Source organism: Vulpes lagopus, chromosome 12, assembly GCF_018345385.1.
Source record: "Vulpes lagopus strain Blue_001 chromosome 12, ASM1834538v1, whole genome shotgun sequence".
In the NCBI taxonomy this organism is placed as follows: domain Eukaryota; kingdom Metazoa; phylum Chordata; class Mammalia; order Carnivora; family Canidae; genus Vulpes; species Vulpes lagopus.
The window spans coordinates 27600355-27616832 of NC_054835.1; the positions used below are offsets into that span (position 1 = coordinate 27600355).

General features: G+C 46.0%; 1 protein-coding gene across 4 annotated transcripts in view; it reads right to left on the bottom strand.

Moving 5' to 3' along the window:
* The window catches only part of YPEL2 (yippee like 2), a 63338-nt gene extending 47313 nt beyond the window's left edge, over positions 1–16025 (bottom strand). The window contains exons 1-2 of one of the 4 annotated variants that reach the window (XM_041724760.1): positions 15817–16025; positions 2911–3088 (exon numbers count right to left, since the gene is read on the bottom strand). The gene's annotated coding sequence lies outside the window, so the exon portion shown is untranslated. Of the gene's footprint in view, positions 1–2910; positions 3089–14921; positions 15056–15816 lie in introns of those variants that run through there. The other 3 variants (XM_041724763.1, XM_041724759.1, XM_041724761.1) reach the window with 3 other exon arrangements.
* Positions 16026–16478: the final 453 nt, after the last annotated feature.

Sequence of the window (16478 nt, forward strand, 5' to 3'; positions counted from 1 at the left end):
GGTGTTTTGGTAGAGGATGGGCCAAGACTGCTTGGAAAAGAAGTGGCCCATGGAATCACAAACCACCTCTACTCCATTCTAGCTCAGTGACCTCTGGCAAGTTGCTCAACCACTGGACCCTCCGCTCCCCCAACTGATACCAACACACACAGGGTTATAAGCAGCAAATGAGATTATGTCAGAGTACATACATGCTGGCATGCAACACACATGAGAATTAGAGAATTATAGTTATTATTACTCTTAGTGATTTAAAAAAAAAAAAAAAAGATGCTGCTGCTTAAAAAAAGAAGAGGAGGCCTGAGTTACATTGTCACTTCCATGAGGACACTCTAGCTTGTCCTCGGGCACCAAAGGAGATGGTACTATTGAGGTGATGTCTCTCCAAACCTAGACTTCTCATCTCAAGATGAGACAAAGAGATGATGACACTGGAGGAACCATAGGAGTGTTTCCATAATTGCTATTGAGGTCCTTCTAAGAGGTGGCTTCCTCAGTGGCCATACTCCCTACAGGCCCTAAAGAAGTACAAAGAACACAACATCTCTGATTTACACAGCCCTATCAGGCTTCTTCTGAGCCTCTTTCCCCCCTTAAATCCACCCTCTGCAGTTCAACCAGTTACCTATTAAAAAAGCAGATTTAACCATGACCACTCTGATGGCCTTCAGAAAGACAATAGTGGGTAGTAGTTTAGAAGATGGGTTCTAGAATCTTATTCAAGGGTTTCAAATCTCAGTTTTATCCTATACAAGCTGTGTGACCACGGGCAAGTTTACTTAACCTCTCTGGACCATGATTTCCTCATTAGAAAATAATAATATCAATCTCATAAAGCTCTGTGAGGATTAGCTAAGCTAATACCCACATGTGCACCTGCATATAGTAAGTACACACTAAGTTCCAGGTGTGTACTACCACTGACAACCATATACCACTGACACGAATTGCTTCAGACTCATCTTTACCACTTCATTCTCTATACTCCTATCTTTTAAACTGACACTTAAGGGTCTACCTTGTGTCAGGGACTCTAAGCGCTCAGATTTGGCAACCAAACTCCTTTAGTATCCCCTAAAAGACCATGCTTATATTTCACCCTTCCACAGTTTTGTTGATACCATTCCCTCGGCCTGATGCGTTCTTCCTACCTGTCCTCGCTAGGCCCTTAAACTTGCCCATTAGCTCAGGGATGCCTGGGTGGCTCAGTCAATTAAGCATCTGCCTTTGATCAGGTCCTTGGATAGAGCCTCACATCGGGCTCCCTACTCAGCCGGGAGCCTGCTTCTCCCTCTCCCTCTTCCTGCCACTTCCCCAGCTTGTTCTCTCTGTCAAGTAAAGAAATAAAATCTTTTAAAAAAAGAAAAAAAGGCTCCACTCAAATGCCCTTTAACATGGGGCTTACTAGTCCTTCCCCTGGGCTCACTTCTATCTTAACACTTATCCTATCAAAACTAAAATTATCCTTTTCTGACTCTGGATCCTCTACTAGAGGTAAGCTCTAAGAGTAGGGACCACATTCTTGTACTGCCTGGCCTCAGCAGCACAGAACACACAGTAGCAGCCATTACTGCCTCCCTCTGCCTCCCGTCAGGCTGCTGACTAGACCAGTTCACCAACCCATGTGGTAGCAGACGTGACTGAAGTCCTTCCCTTCCCCCTCCAAGTAATGAGGTAGGAAACAAAGTTACTCTGGGTCCCCAGGGCCCATGAAATATTATTCTCCTCTGACAGCCCCCATTCAGATCCTGTGCAGAGATGCCCAGAACTATGGTTCTTCTGGGCTATAGGAGATTTCTAAGTCCTGGGTATTAATCAGAGGCCTGTCATTGACCTCCAGGTCCATTCTTTGCCTTTGTGGGGAGGCTAGGTTAAATATATACATGTATCGAGAAAGACAGAAGTTCTAGTTGGAGGCAATAAAAGGTGGCAGTGGAAAAGGACCAGGTGAGCCATTTCTAGGACTGGGAGACAGAAAAAATAAACTGTGGGATTGAAGGCTTCTATCCCAGGAGGAAGGTCCTCCTTCCCAAATCCTAATCTCACCAGAATCCTGAACCCAGACCCAAGAGTGGAGAAACCCAGTTTCCCTGGACCATCAAATAAGTGGCTGGAAGTGTAGTCCACTGGTGAGGGATTATAGGGTTTAGAGGCCAATGGACTTGGATCTAGTCTCGTTTTCTCTCACTGGCTGCATCACCACTGGGCAAGTTGCCCGAAAAGGAATAACAACAGTGCCTACCTCATGGAGGAGATAAAGAAATCAAATGAGATACTGCAAGTGAAGCATTCAGCATAGCACCTGGCACCTGAGTTAACATTCAAGAACCTTGATTAGCTATAATCGTCCTTACCAGCAAGGGAAAAAAAGCACGGGAACTGTTCCTATTCACAGGACTCAAAAGAGCAGTGTTCCTATCTCCCTCGTTGACTCATGGTGGTTAGAGGGTTAGGGCCTACAGTGATCCACTTAAAGGTACACTGGTTTAAGCTTAGCTGGGGATCTGAAATTATTGCTATATCATTCCAAACAATGAACCACGCCATCATGTAGCATAGTAGAAAAGTTACCTCTGCAGCCCACACTGACTCAACTCCTCCCAGGATGGGGCCACCACTAAAAACTTCACTGAAATACCCCTATTATAACTACTACGGAGCTGACCAGCAAGACACACAAGATCAGGGTCATCATTTCATAGTTACCTACTGTGTATAGCACCGGACCCAGGTGGTACTTCAAATTCATCCAGATGATAATAAAAGCCAGCTTGGATATTCAAGGAACCATGGTCTTTCATAAACAAAGCCAACCATTCATCTCTACCCTGGACACAGGGCCTAGTCTTGATTTCACAGGGATTATCTATCAGATGATAATCCTACATGATTGCTAGGATTCCTTCGGACCTTAAAATCCTGATTCCATGTTGTAATGATGTCTCTGCCAGCCGAATCCTGCCCCAGAGTACAGTATCCATCCAACATCCTTCATTGTGGTAAGACCTTGGTTTCAGCGAGGTCACAGAACATGTCAGTCGTGCAGAGTCCACTCAGAAATGGCTGCTGGACGGTGCCTTTGCAACATCTGTTAGCAGAGCAATAGATTACCACAAGGACCTTAATTCATCACTCTGCCTGGGGAGGTCCCACATGAGGACTGCATCTGTTAGAACATCTGCATAGAAGAGGTTCTTCCCCTTAAACATCCTGACACTTGCATGTAATTCACTAGATATCAGACGTAACTGTTACTAGCTGGCTCTGAAGAGATCAGATATTACTTTGGGTTGTTTCTACATTTCCATAAAAAAAAAAAATAGGTAAAAAGCACAAATGATCTGTCTGAAGATTCATTACCAAGGACGCTTGGCTAAAGTTCATCAATGACTTCCTTCTGTTTTTGATACAACTCCCAACTCCAAAGAGAACTTAAGGTAACTTACAAAAACATAAATGATACTTTAAAATAAAGAAATTAGGGTAAGAAAAATGTAAGAACACAAAGAGAGTCAGGCCAGAGAAATGCATGCTTTAAGTTGCAAAATATTAATTGAATTTCTATTGCATATTTGGCTTTGAGCTCCCCAGTAAGCAAAGCAGAAAAGAAAATATCAGTAGTTATAAGGTTCATAATTCCTATAAATCTTGGTTATTCAAGCTACAGATTTTCTAAGACATTTCTCCTATGCATGACTGCAGAGGAGATGATGAGCAGTGAACCCAATAGACAAGACCTTCAGCACACACCAATAATTCCTACCATAAAACTCTTACAAGTCTGTTTCTTAGAGGTCCCTCCATGAAAATGCACGGCCTAACAGTTAACACCAAAGGGCAATTCAGTAAAAGGGATTCTACATGGGGATCAAATCAAGACAGCCCAAGACCATGACTTTCTGATGATCTGGCTTTATCCAGTGATATAGATTCTCCAGAGGAATGGAAGAGCTACAGAAACTTCTGGCAAAGCTCCATGAATATCATTTATCACAACCAGGCTTTTAAGTTACAAAACATGGGCAGCCTCCAACATGCCAAGTCCCAATACTAATACTGTTGAATGCTAACACTATTTGGCCTTGGTGTTGTATTCAGTTAGCTCTCTTGTGGCTGCTTCAGCCTGCTTTTTCTGTTAAACACTCCCCTTCTGCCTCTTCAAGCCTCTCCTGCCTCCTCTCTCTCTCTCAGCCTCAGTCTCCCTGGCTGTTCTTCCTTCCTTCCTCCCTCTCCTTTGAAGTGCTTCCACCATGTGCCTGACTGCCTGTTCCCCATGATGAGCACATTCCCATCCACACCCAAGTCTTCTAAACCTCTGCCTCCTGCTCCTGAAACCTGGATCCCTTTCTAAAAGATGTCTCTAACTGGCTTCTAGGAAGGCACTTCACACCAAATGCATCCAAAGCCAGCACCATCTTTCCCCTTCCCCTGGCTTCTACCACCTATACTCTAATTCTGTTCCTTTCTCCTAAAGGCCCAGTTGCCAAAGCAGGAACGACCCTTTATTCTCTCTCCCTTCTATGTCACACTCCATCAGTGCCCTAGACCATTGGTTCTGGCTCTGTAATCCATTTTCCCATATCCATCTTCACACCTGGATGTGTGTAAGCCCTACCCTCCCTCATCCTGAATTCATGTGACAACTTCCTAAACTGGTCTCCCTGACTCAGCTTTTACCTCTCAAGCCCATTCTAGAATTCTATTTATACAATACTCTGATCACATCTCTCATGTTTCAAAACCTCCAGTGGTTTCCTAGCAGCCTATAGGAAAAGGTCCAACCCCTCAGATGGCACCAAGAAACGGGGCTGATTCTCCTATCTTCACCATCACCTTCCCAGCTCACTCTAAACCTGTTTCCCCAGTAGACCGACCTCGTTCACTCACTACCTTTTCCCAAGTTGGTTCAGCCTCCTGCAAAGCCTTAACCTATCTTCACTGCCTGGTAAATGCCTGCTCATCCCTTAATACCCAAATAAGACCCTAAGAAGAGGTGGGAGCCCCCTTTTTCCAGCATGCAAGAAATTCTTTTCTCCTGAATGGTGCTCCATCACATTGTTCACACATCTGTCTCCCACACTGGGAGCTTCCTGCAGCTCAAGTCCAGTCTTTAACACTCCTTGGCTTCCCCAGGACTCCCAGTCTTGGGCACATCAGAGTCTTTTTTTTTTTTTTTTAAATCCCTCCAGAGTCTTGATAAATGGTAATTAACTGAATAAAATGAGTGACCTTCAGTGAAACTGTGCACCCTATAAAGCTGATATTTTTAATCTTAAACACTATCCAGTACATTTAAAATATCTAATTCTGGTGACTACGTGGGACTCACACACCATTAATGCTCCACAAAGTTAAAAAGCCAGCAAACTCTTGTGACGTTAACTCACTTGGGCTGGCAAATAGAGCACAGTACTCACTCGGTATCGTAGAGCCAAAGCTCTGAGATGACACACAACAAGACCCTCTGGTGGTTTTTACTTGGGTGCTGTCTGATGGCAGAGAGATTTCCCATTCCACCTTCCCTGCCCTTCACACCATCTGTGTGCCACCCAGGGTAGCCTCCTCCCACGAGACCCCAGACTGGCACTGACTTCCGACTCCTGGAGAAACCCTTGGACTTCCAACCCAGGAAGCTTCTTTCTCCCAGGGTGGGACCCTGCCCCAGGGCAGTCTGAGTATGAGAAAAATGAAGTGTCAGATTTTGGTTCCGGCCTCGATGCTGCCTCTCTATTCCACATGTAAAAAGCCACATTTGCTCTTTTCCTCCAGGCCCCAGAGCTGCCGCCCTCAGGATCAGTACTTTGTGTTTGGCCATGCTCAGAGAAGATAATCCTGGTTAAAACCAAACAAATACATTTTTCTCATGATCTGGAATCCAAAGAGGGACTGGCTCCATTTGTCTGTCCCCCAGACCGGGCTACTCTTGAACTACAATGTAAAACAGTCATTTGGAAGATCTATCAAGAAAACAACATTTTGGAAAGTAGGGTAAGCAATGCAGCCCATCTTTAGAAGTTACTTCACCAGGGAACCCTCCCCTTAGCCTCCACCAATGGTTCCTCTTCCACAGGCATGCAGAGCATTCTTCACAGTTGCAATTGTACTTTTGCTGAGATTATTTGATTGTCATCTGTAGCTCACACTCTCTCAAAGATCAAATATTATTTACTGAATAAACAAATGTCTTTGGACCCTGGGCATTGTGTGACCTTGATTTCTCTTCAACTGCTGCTCCCTCAGGGCACAGCTGGGGTCCCAATTAGTTACAAACCATCCATCCCAAATCTGCCAATACAATTCTGTTGTTCAGCTGTCAGCATGCCTTTGGCATCCTCACTTTAATCTCCTGATTCAAATAAATCCAAAACTCTAGACTCTGACATCTGTGGCTCCCCGCCTTTTCACAATTGGAAGTTGGAAATTGAACTTAAAACTCAAGAGAAAAAAAAGGGCAGAAGCTCTTTCAAAAGGATGCTTGCATGTCTAAAGTCCCAAGTCCCAACCACCAGCTCGAAGATGGATGTATTTTGTCCTGACAATTATTAAACTATCACCTAGTATTGCCATCTCATGAAGAAGAAAAGGAGTAGGGTGGGAGAGAAAGACTGGTTCTGGAGCAGATTTCTGGACTTCTCCTGCTATGGGATTTTAGTAAAAATTATAGCTTCTATTCCTTTTAGGCATGGCACACACATCAAGAGGCATCATGCACGCTGCCAGTGCAGCTTTTTCATATAATTTAAGAAACATCCACAAAGCTAATTGTTTATGGGTCAGTCTTCCCACTAGATTGTAAGCCATTCTTGACCAAAGACCACACCTGGTTAATCATCCTTCATACCCAGGCCAAAGCCCAGCTTGCTGTAAGAGCTCAGAAAGGCTGGTTGAAGAAATGCAGAAGGTGGGGGGAGGAGGTAGGGAGGAGTCATCTGAGGCCCTGCAGCAAACTGTCAGTAAGCCTTCAGAACTCTACAGTTTATTAATTTCCTATTATGGTCCCATGAGGACTTGACACGCATTATCTCAATTAATCCTCATAACAACCCAGGGAGGCAGGCATTATTATGATTACCCTTATTTGAAAGATGAGGAGAAAGCACAAGAAGTTAAACAATTTGCCCAAGATCACTCCACTAGAAAGTACCCGAACCAGCATTTGAATCCTGGGACAACCTTCTACCCACCATGGATCCCTCAACCCAGATGAGCCTGAGAAGAGTCTGAAGATGGGCATCCTTGGTCCTTGAGCCCTTTAAAGCAACAAGCAGATTATCTTCCAGAGGAAGACTAAGTCAACAAACAGAAGTGTCAAATTCTCATAAAACATCTTCAAACTCTCAGGGTCAGTTCACTGCTTCAACTTTTAATTATAGAAACGCAAGAAAACAAAAATGAAAGAAGGGAATAACCTCAACCAGAAGATAGGACAACACATTTGGCACAAGAAAAAGCTAGTTTTCAGTTCCTGTCGCATCTTCCTGCTAAGAGGTTTTTAGCTTTAAGGCTGCAGTCATATTAATTTTTCCCTCAAATTCTACAGGAAACAAACTAAGCCCTAAGTAAAACTAACCAAAAGCCCTATTTAATTTGCATTTATAAATAATATACACGTTTATACCATTAATACAACAAATACTAAAAGAATTCATTTCTACTTTATGGTCCATCTGGCCAAGAATCAATTTAGAATTTAGGGAGGGACCCCCAACAGACAAAAGGCCAAAGTAGCAAAAGAAGAGATAAACAGGAGGCAAATATAATGGATGACATATGCAGGAGCGATACAAACAAGAGAAGAAAAGGAAGTGGCAAAAATACAGTGAGGGAAAGGAGGCCAAAGGTCAAAGATGCTTAGTAGTTGGTTTCTGCTAAGGCGATCAACCTCAGGGATTTCCAGACCTCAGACATGTATGGGTGGGCTACATCAGAAAAACTTGGGAATTTTTTTTTGGGGGGGGGGGTTATTATTTGCTTTCTTTTATTAGATTCCCTATCCTGAACATTCTGATGTTGTAGGCCTTTGGTTGGACTAGAAGTTCTTATGCATAGGAGCCAGGTTTGAGACTGCCTATTATCTGTTTCAGAGTTCTGTGAATGGAAGCAACAGTACATTTCTATGGAATTACTCTAAACTGTAGCAATAGTGGGGTGCCTGGCTGGCTCAAAAGAGCATGCAACTCTTGATCTTGGGGTCATGAGTACAAGCCCTATGTTGCATGTAGAGATTGTTTAAAAAACAAAGTTTTGGAAAAAAAAATAATTGTAGCAATAGTAGCCCAAGCAAAATCCCAATGTTCTCCTTCCAATATCTCACGTGCCTACCGAACATTCCCCATACAGTACCACTTAGGTTCACACTTTCAGCCCTTGCACACACTGTTCCCCCTGGAGCATTTCTGCATGTTTAAATCCTCATCATTCTTCACAGCCACATCTCCAAAATGCCTACCCTTCTTTCTGTATCTCCATAAGGACTATAAACTCTTTGTACCTTATGCTCTGGTTATTGACACATATGCCTTAATCACTCCTATTTGAGTATATGCATAGGGGCAGGGGCCCTATCTTAATCCATCTTTATCTCCCAAAGGTCTTATATATTATCTGTTGAATTATTATTAGCCAGGAAATAAAGCAAAACCAAAGGTTTATTTTCAGCCGTAGGGCAGAGGTTCCTCTTCTGTAGCTCAAAATAGGAATCAAAATTTTACTGACTCAGGCAGGATGTGCTCCATCCAAGTCTATCCTCTCTTGCCCCAGGTACTCACAACCAAAACAGCATGGGAAAACAAAACAAATCATTAGGAAAGTCAATATTTCCTATGATTAAATTTCTTATCAGATAAAATGATGCCATTTTCTTCAGTAGAACCAAACTGAGCTACTGTTCACACCCAGCCAAAAGACCTTGTTTGAGCCTCAGTAGCACCTATCTGCCATCTGGATACCAAACCTTCCCCTTCTAACAAGAAATATAGACAAGAGAACTCCAAACAACAGAGACTAATTTCATTCTGAGCTGGCAATCTAGTTTCAGATCAAAACCACTAAATCTGGACATACCACATTCTCAAGACCACAGGGGAAAGCCATAGCTCAGGAAACAGGAGAGCATAGTGCTGCTGACCCAACCAGGAATGCAAGTGGCAGTGTTTACCTCACTGGCAGAATGTTCCTGTGCCTCATCACAGAGGAGGTAGGCTTTGCCTAGGATCAAGACATTACAGGTTATTTGGGGTTTTATTCATGAGTCGACATTCTTCCAGAATATTGACTTTGTACTCCTACTTCCAGAGAGCCTGGAAACAAAAGGTATGGTTTATAGTCTCTGTTTTGACTTAATTAGCTGTCTTAAGCAGGTCCTTTTTGCCTATTCAAGACTCAGTGTTTGTATCTCCAAAATGTAAAATCTGAAATGAGTTTAATACCCAAATAAGCATATACCTAATTTTAAAAGAATTATAAATCATTAACCTGAAATTAGAAAAAATAGAAATTACAAGGAAAAAAATGAGGATGAGGGATTTTGGCTGTGCTTCCTGGCATGCAAAGCAAAGAGAAACATGATCAGTTATCCATTTCCAATTGTCTACAAAGAAATATCATACTGGTTCCTCAGAGAGGCAAAGCTTTTTCTGGCACTCGCTCCTGAAAGCAATTTCTCCTATTAACCACTTAAAGGGGACACTAAGTGAAATTGTAGCTTAAGGCCTCAACATCATCAACCCTTAGGAGAAATGTAGTAGAGTTTTAAAGCTGTTTCAGACTGTGCCCCTCCATGAAAGCAAACGGCAGGACACCAAAGTTCATCTCAGTGAAAATAATCCTGGAGGGGCTGAGGAAATATGGCCCAAAGATGCAGCTTCCAGTCAGCCCAGCTTAATCCAAGGATAAAACTAAAAATGGCCTGAGGAACAGCCAGACAACATATCCTTCCAAAAATTTCCATGACTTCTTCCACAGAGGTATTAGTAAAAGTTAGGCATCAATTTGTGATTAGATGATTTTGGGGTTTTTAATTTATTTATTTTAGAAAGACAGAAAGTATGGGGGAAAGGCACAGGGGGAGGGGGGGAAAAGGGGAGAGGGAGAGGGAGAGAATCTCAAGCAGGTTCTATGCTGAGCATGGAGCCACATGTTAGGCTAGATCTCACGACTTTGAGATCATGACGTGAGATTAAATCAAGAGTCAGAGGCTTAACCCACTGAGCCACCCAGGCGCCCCTGATTTGATGATTTCTAACTTCCTTTCTAGTTCTGATAGATCTAAGTGACATGTTTGGTCTTCATTTACTGGCATTGATTTAAGATCTTCCTCTTACCACACACTCCCAAATCAACAGATCGGGAATTCCTGCCAAAGAGAGGAGGGAAATCTATTACTATGAGTGTTGTTATTAAAAGCTAACAGCAGGGAGCCTGGGGGGCTCAATCTGTTAAGTATGGGACTCTTGGTTTCTGCTCAGGTCATGATCTCAGGATTGTGAGATCGAGCCCCATGTCAGGCTAAGCCTCAGCCCCTTGGCCAAGTGTCCTTGAGATTCTCTCCCTCTGCCCACCCCCCCCCCCAGCTCGTGCGTGCTCTCTCTCAAGTAAGTAAACAAATAAAATCTTTTAAAAATAAAACAAATAAAAGCTAACAGCAAGTACTTATGTGTCAGGCTCTGTGCTTGCATTCCTATACATCCTGTCATTTACTCTTCCCATCAATTCTGTGTGATAGTAACTATTAGTCCTATTTTACAAATAAGGAACAGAGATTTAGAGAAAATTTTAGCAAATTGCCAAAGTCACAGAGCTAACTATCCAGACCTTTCTGGTTCCTAGCCCAGGCTCTTAGCCCTTACTTATAGTGTGAGGGATCCCTGGGTGGCTCAGTGGTTTAGCCTACCTTTGGCCCAGGGCGTGATCCTGGAGTCCCAGGATCAAGTCCCACATTGGGCTCCCTGCATGGAGCCTGCCTCTCTCTCTCTCTCCCCTCTCTCTCTCTGTCTCTTGTGAATAAACAAATAAAATCTTTAAAAAAAAAATGTGATTACTGATAGAAGTGCTTGTCAGAACAGTGAAAACAAAATAAAGCTACTGGGATTGTGAGAGTTGTTTACTGACAACCATAACAAGATGACAAAGGAGCTTTTAGAAATCTATTAAAAAGTATAAAAGGCTGGGGCATCTGGGTGGCTCAGTGGTTGAGCATCTGCCTTTGGCTCAGGGGGTGATCCCGGAATTCTGGGATCGAGTCCCACATCAGACTCCCTGTGAGGAGCCTGTTTCTCCCTCTGCCTATGTCTTTGCCTTCTCTGTGCCTCTCATGAAAAAATAAATAAAATCTTAAAAAAAAAAAAGTATGAAAGGGTGAAAAATATTGTGAAAAGCAGAAATCCTGAAATAAATTCCAAGGGAACTCTAGCACACTCCAGGAAAAGGGAGAGAAAAATTTTTTCCTCTTCTCTTCCTGAAAATAAAAGTTATTATTTCCTACTCTTAGAGACTCAAAATCTTGGCTCTCTAGTCATTCATTCATTCCACCAACTGGGTAGATATTTATCCAGTGCTACCCGTGCCAGGGACGGTCAGCAGTGAGCGAGACAGAAGCTCCCAAGCTTCCATGGGCCATCAAATAGACAATGTATTTCCAGATGGTATTAACGTGCCTTGAAGGGATTAAGAGAGGCTGAGGGGCAGAGAAGGGAAGACTTGTTCCAGAGGGGCTGAGACCCAAGTGAGATCCCATCATGTAAACGTCTGGAGAATGGCATTCTGCAAAGGGTAACTACCAATAGAAAGGCCCAATGACAAAAACAAACACAAACCTTCAAAGTTATAGAAACCTGAGGAAAGCTGGTGCAGGTAGAGCAGACTGAAGCAAAATGGACCAGGTAAGGACCTGTAGGAAACGGGGCAAGAGAAGTTGGGGGAAAGGAATAGGCTGTGCAGTGCCTACAGGGAACCAAGGTGGATTATGTCTAAAGGGCAATAGGAAGCCACAGGAAAACTTTAAACAGGGGAGTAGCATAATCTGATTTATTTTAAACCTTCAGGGGGCTATATTCACAAATCCCAGGGAAATTCAAGTAGGTGTGGTCCTTTAAAGATACAAGTCACATCTCTTGTTAAGGAAAAGATCACTGAAAACTACTCTAACAAAATACTTTCAGCCTGCAGGCTCTGGCTTTCCATAATTGGAGGCTAAAATTTTAAAAGATGATTCCCTTTCCAGAACTTTATACCCCTTCATGCTAAGGGAGTGCAATTGTCAGGGCACCTACTGGTTTTTGTTTTCCTTTTTATAATGTTATCTTTTTTTAATTATTTTTATTTATTTATGATAGTCACACAGAGAGAGAGAGAGAGAGAGAGAGGCAGAGGGAGAAGCGGGCTCCATGCACCGGGAGCCCGACGTGGGGTTTGATCCCGGGTCTCAAGGATCGCGCCCTGGGCCAAAGGCAGGCGCCAAACCGCTGCGCCACCCAGGGATCCCTCACCTACTGGTTTGTTGATGGACCCTAGAGAAATGCCAAGATAACTAACTAACAAAGGAAACTGATCCTGATCCTCCTCTTCAGTCCCATCTAGACATCTCTTCCCTCTGCTTTTCTATACTAGGATATCCTATCCTTTGCCATCCATTTGTTGCTTTCTTTTTTATTGTAGGCTCAAAACACTAAACATCCTAAATGTAAGCAGCTGACCAAACTGAACATTAAACAATCCTACAGTTAGTGTTCCCATATAAAGCATACTTTTGGCAGGAAGGACCATAGTTTAATTTGAATTTGGAGAGAGTTCTATTTGAAGCTAAATGCAGTTTTGATTAATTTAAGGAAATTTCTTCTACCAACATGTTTAGACACAGTGAGAGGGAAACATCTAACACATGGATGCATCAGGTGTTGTATGTTTGTACTTAAAGGTAAAGATAGAGGTAACTAACAAGATTCACCTGCACACAGGAGCCAAGCTGTCATAAGAACCAGGCCTGAGGTAGGCAAGGTCAGGTGAACTTGTGCCTCTTCTTACTAAACTGTTGACAAACCCTGACTCCCCCATCCTCCAAGAAAAATCACCAGCCTGCCTGCCCTTCCCCCAGGCCACATGGCTTGGAATACTCAGCTATTCAACAACATCAACATTTTCTGCTGACCAACTGTTAATACCCCAGGCATAATAACCATGTCACTGCCTCAAAACTATTAAATTCATTAAAACCATGAAAATTCACATAATCTATGAATACTACAGCAGACTCATCAACACTACTCACAACCCCAACCCCACGCACCTAAAAACATCCAGCCATACAGAACACTGAACAGCAGCCCTCAAATGGATTGGGCACGGTGGTATGGGAGGGATGGGGGTCTTATAAGCCAACGCTTCACAGCAGCTGAAAGCAAACAATGCTATACCCTTAGACCTATCAAAGTCTAGGCTAGTGTGACTAGCAGATGAATGATCTTGGATTTGCATAGAGTGGGTCACATACATGACTAAGGCTTTGCATGCTTCATATCCAATTAATGCCTTTCATTGTTCATTGCCCAAATTCCCATTAGACCAGGGTTTCTTATTGACCACCTGCATCACAACCTCATAGTCCACTTATTAAAAATGCACCCCATTGAGAATAAACATCTCCAGAGTGGACGGACAGACCGCAATTCTGAACACTATTCAGGTCATCTTTGTACACATCTAAGTTTGAGGACCTCTGCCCTAGAGCAACGTTTCTTGAACTGTGGGCCATCACCCATTCACCCATTTGGTCAATAAATCAAATTAGCAGCCCATGACCAGCAGTTGGTTTGTTGTTGTTGTTGTTGTTGTTTTAATTAAGAAGAAAAAACTAGAGAGCACACAGCAGGTAACAAGGGTAATTGTTTCCTGGAACTTATCACAGTTGTGAACCTCAGTGCAGTGATATAAAAGGTATTCCTTACTTTGGATCCCACTCAAAGTTTGAAAACCACTCTCCTTGAGGGAAGAAGGAAACCAGTACTCTTGTGCATGATGTTTATTTTCCATTTTCCATCCCTAACAGCAAGTTTTATTTTAATTCAAGCACCAGATACCAAGACAGGTCCCAGAAATTCTATTACCAAATCCTAAACCAATAAGGCAAATAACTCGAGGGGTAGGAGCCCAAGGCCCCCACTCTTGCCTGAGACCCTTACCATAGAGCTGGGAATAAGGGATGGTGCCAAAAGGAAGTTTGCACAACTCTCCTCAGGCCAGACCAGTTTCTCAGTAAAGAACTTATAGCCATTCATATCACAGCTCAGAGGAATTAAAAAATGTTCCACATCAGGGACAAGATTTAGCCTTAGCATAAGTGCTAAGGAAATGAGGAGAGAAACAGAACTCAAGATTCGGCCCACCTTTGCATCCTGTGGCAATGACGAAGTCAAAGCAAAGCCAAGGAGTGGTCATCCAACCCTACTGACTACAAGGCCTGGAGTTTTCATAACCAGGAGAGTACTGAAGAACAAACATGTGAGGTCATCTCCCTCCCCAGAGCCAGTGACAGGAGTTACCTTGGGCAAGTCACTTAACTTCTAAACTTCCTAACTTCCTTGCTCTCCCCATGTTCTGTTACTGAATGAGAAACAGGGAAGCAATTACCCTGATTGCCCAATGCGCTAGGACAGAAGAGCCCATCTTACTGGACCAGAAGAGAGGAACAAGAGAGGAAGGGCAAAGAAAAGATAAATAGCTAGATGTCTCATTAGCCTTTAGATTCACCAGAAGCAAGGACTCGCTTAAAAGATCCTCAGGACCCCAAGACAGCAAATTGACAAGGCGGCCAGAAAGCAAAACCTCCAGCAAAGCTAGGGGCAGTTTTGTGTGCCATTCACACCGGTGGGGCTGTGGGAGGGTCTGCTGCTACATGCAACAGAGAAAAACGGAGGACACTCACTCACTTGGCTTTTTAGGCGGTTGTAAGCTGAGAGTGAAGTCAGAAGTGGCAGTCTCCTGGGCTTCGTCCAAAAGAACAGGTGGTTACCCCAACGGGAGAAGAGCCACCACTTGAGTCAAGACACCCAGGAGGTCAGCGGCCAAGGAGGGTGGACTTGAAGCAGTGGGAGGTCGGGGCTGCCCCTTGGCGCCAGGTCCTGGGAGGTGCCCGCTGGAGAGGCCCCTCGGTCGCGTCGGGCAGGAGAGTCGGCGCCCACCCCCTTGGCAAGGACAGCCGGAGGCTCCGGGAAGCGGCCAGGCAGGAACTCGGCTGCGGTTACCTCGGCCCTGGGCCGGCCAACCGCTGCTGGGAGTTTCGAGGGCTGCCAGCCCCCCCCCCCACAGCGGGGGCCCCGAGGGCGGCGCCCCGGGACCCAGCGCCACCGAGGACAGAAAGCGTCCGAAGCAACTCCTCCGCCGCCCCCCCGCCCCGGGCCCCGACGGAGCCCGAACCCGCAGAAACTATGCTGCGGAGCCACAGCCACCGGGCGTCCGAGTCCCACCCGCCAAACCGCGCGCCCTAGACTCGCCCGGCTCCCCGCACGACTCCCGGGCCGCGACCCGGGGACCCACACCACCCCGGGGGTTTTTTGCAGGAGCCGCCGGCCCGGCAGTGTTTGTAAACAAACCGGTCACGTGGCTCCGCCGCCCGCCGCCCGCCGCCCGCCCCCTAGCGCCCGCAGCCCCCGCGGGGACCCCGCGCCGGGCCCCGCCTCGGCCGCGCAGGGCACAGGGCGCCGCGCGCTCCGCGGGCTCCGCGGGCTCCGCGGGCGCCGGGCCGGGGCGAGTCCGGGACCCGCGCTGACAGCGCGCCCCACGCCCACGCGCGCCCGGCCCGCGCCGCGCTCCGGGTTCGCTTACCCGGCCGCAGGCGGCCCCGTCCGGCCAGGGCAGGGCTCGGCTCCGCCGGGGTGCGCAGCAGCAGCGGACCGCCCGGCTGGCTCCCGGGCTCCGGGCGCGCTCTTAAAGCCACAGTCTCCGCCGCGGCCGCCGCCGCCACTCCGCATCCCTCCGGGTCGGGGCCGGGGGCTGCCGGGTGACGGACGCGCCCCCGCGCCTATCCCCTCGCCTCGGCACCTAGCAACACGTCGCGGGTTGGCTCGGCACGGCCGCAGCCCATCCGCCCCGAGCCAATCAGCGAAGGACGGAACTCCGCCCCCCGCTTCCCCAGCCTCCCACCCCCACCCCTCTGCCCCGGCCGGGCTGGGGTGCGGGGAGTGCGGCGAGCGCCGGGGCTGGCCCGCCGCGGCTCGTGCTCCTCCTGCCGTGCCAGGCCAAGCTGGGCCACTGGCCGAGGAGCAGAGAGGCGGATGGGGACGGTTGGCTTTCAGTGCCTGGAAGGAGACCGTTTATTTGCGCTTGGGTTTTGTCCCCAGGTCAAGGCCGGGATTCCTAGAACCTAGGGTTAGGAGTGGGGAGACTGCATGGTACTGGTAGGGCCAAGACAGTAACTCCCTCCTTGCACCTTAGCCATTCCTGACTCAGAGCCTAAGTTACCTGAAGAGGTCCCCAGGACCCGGGCC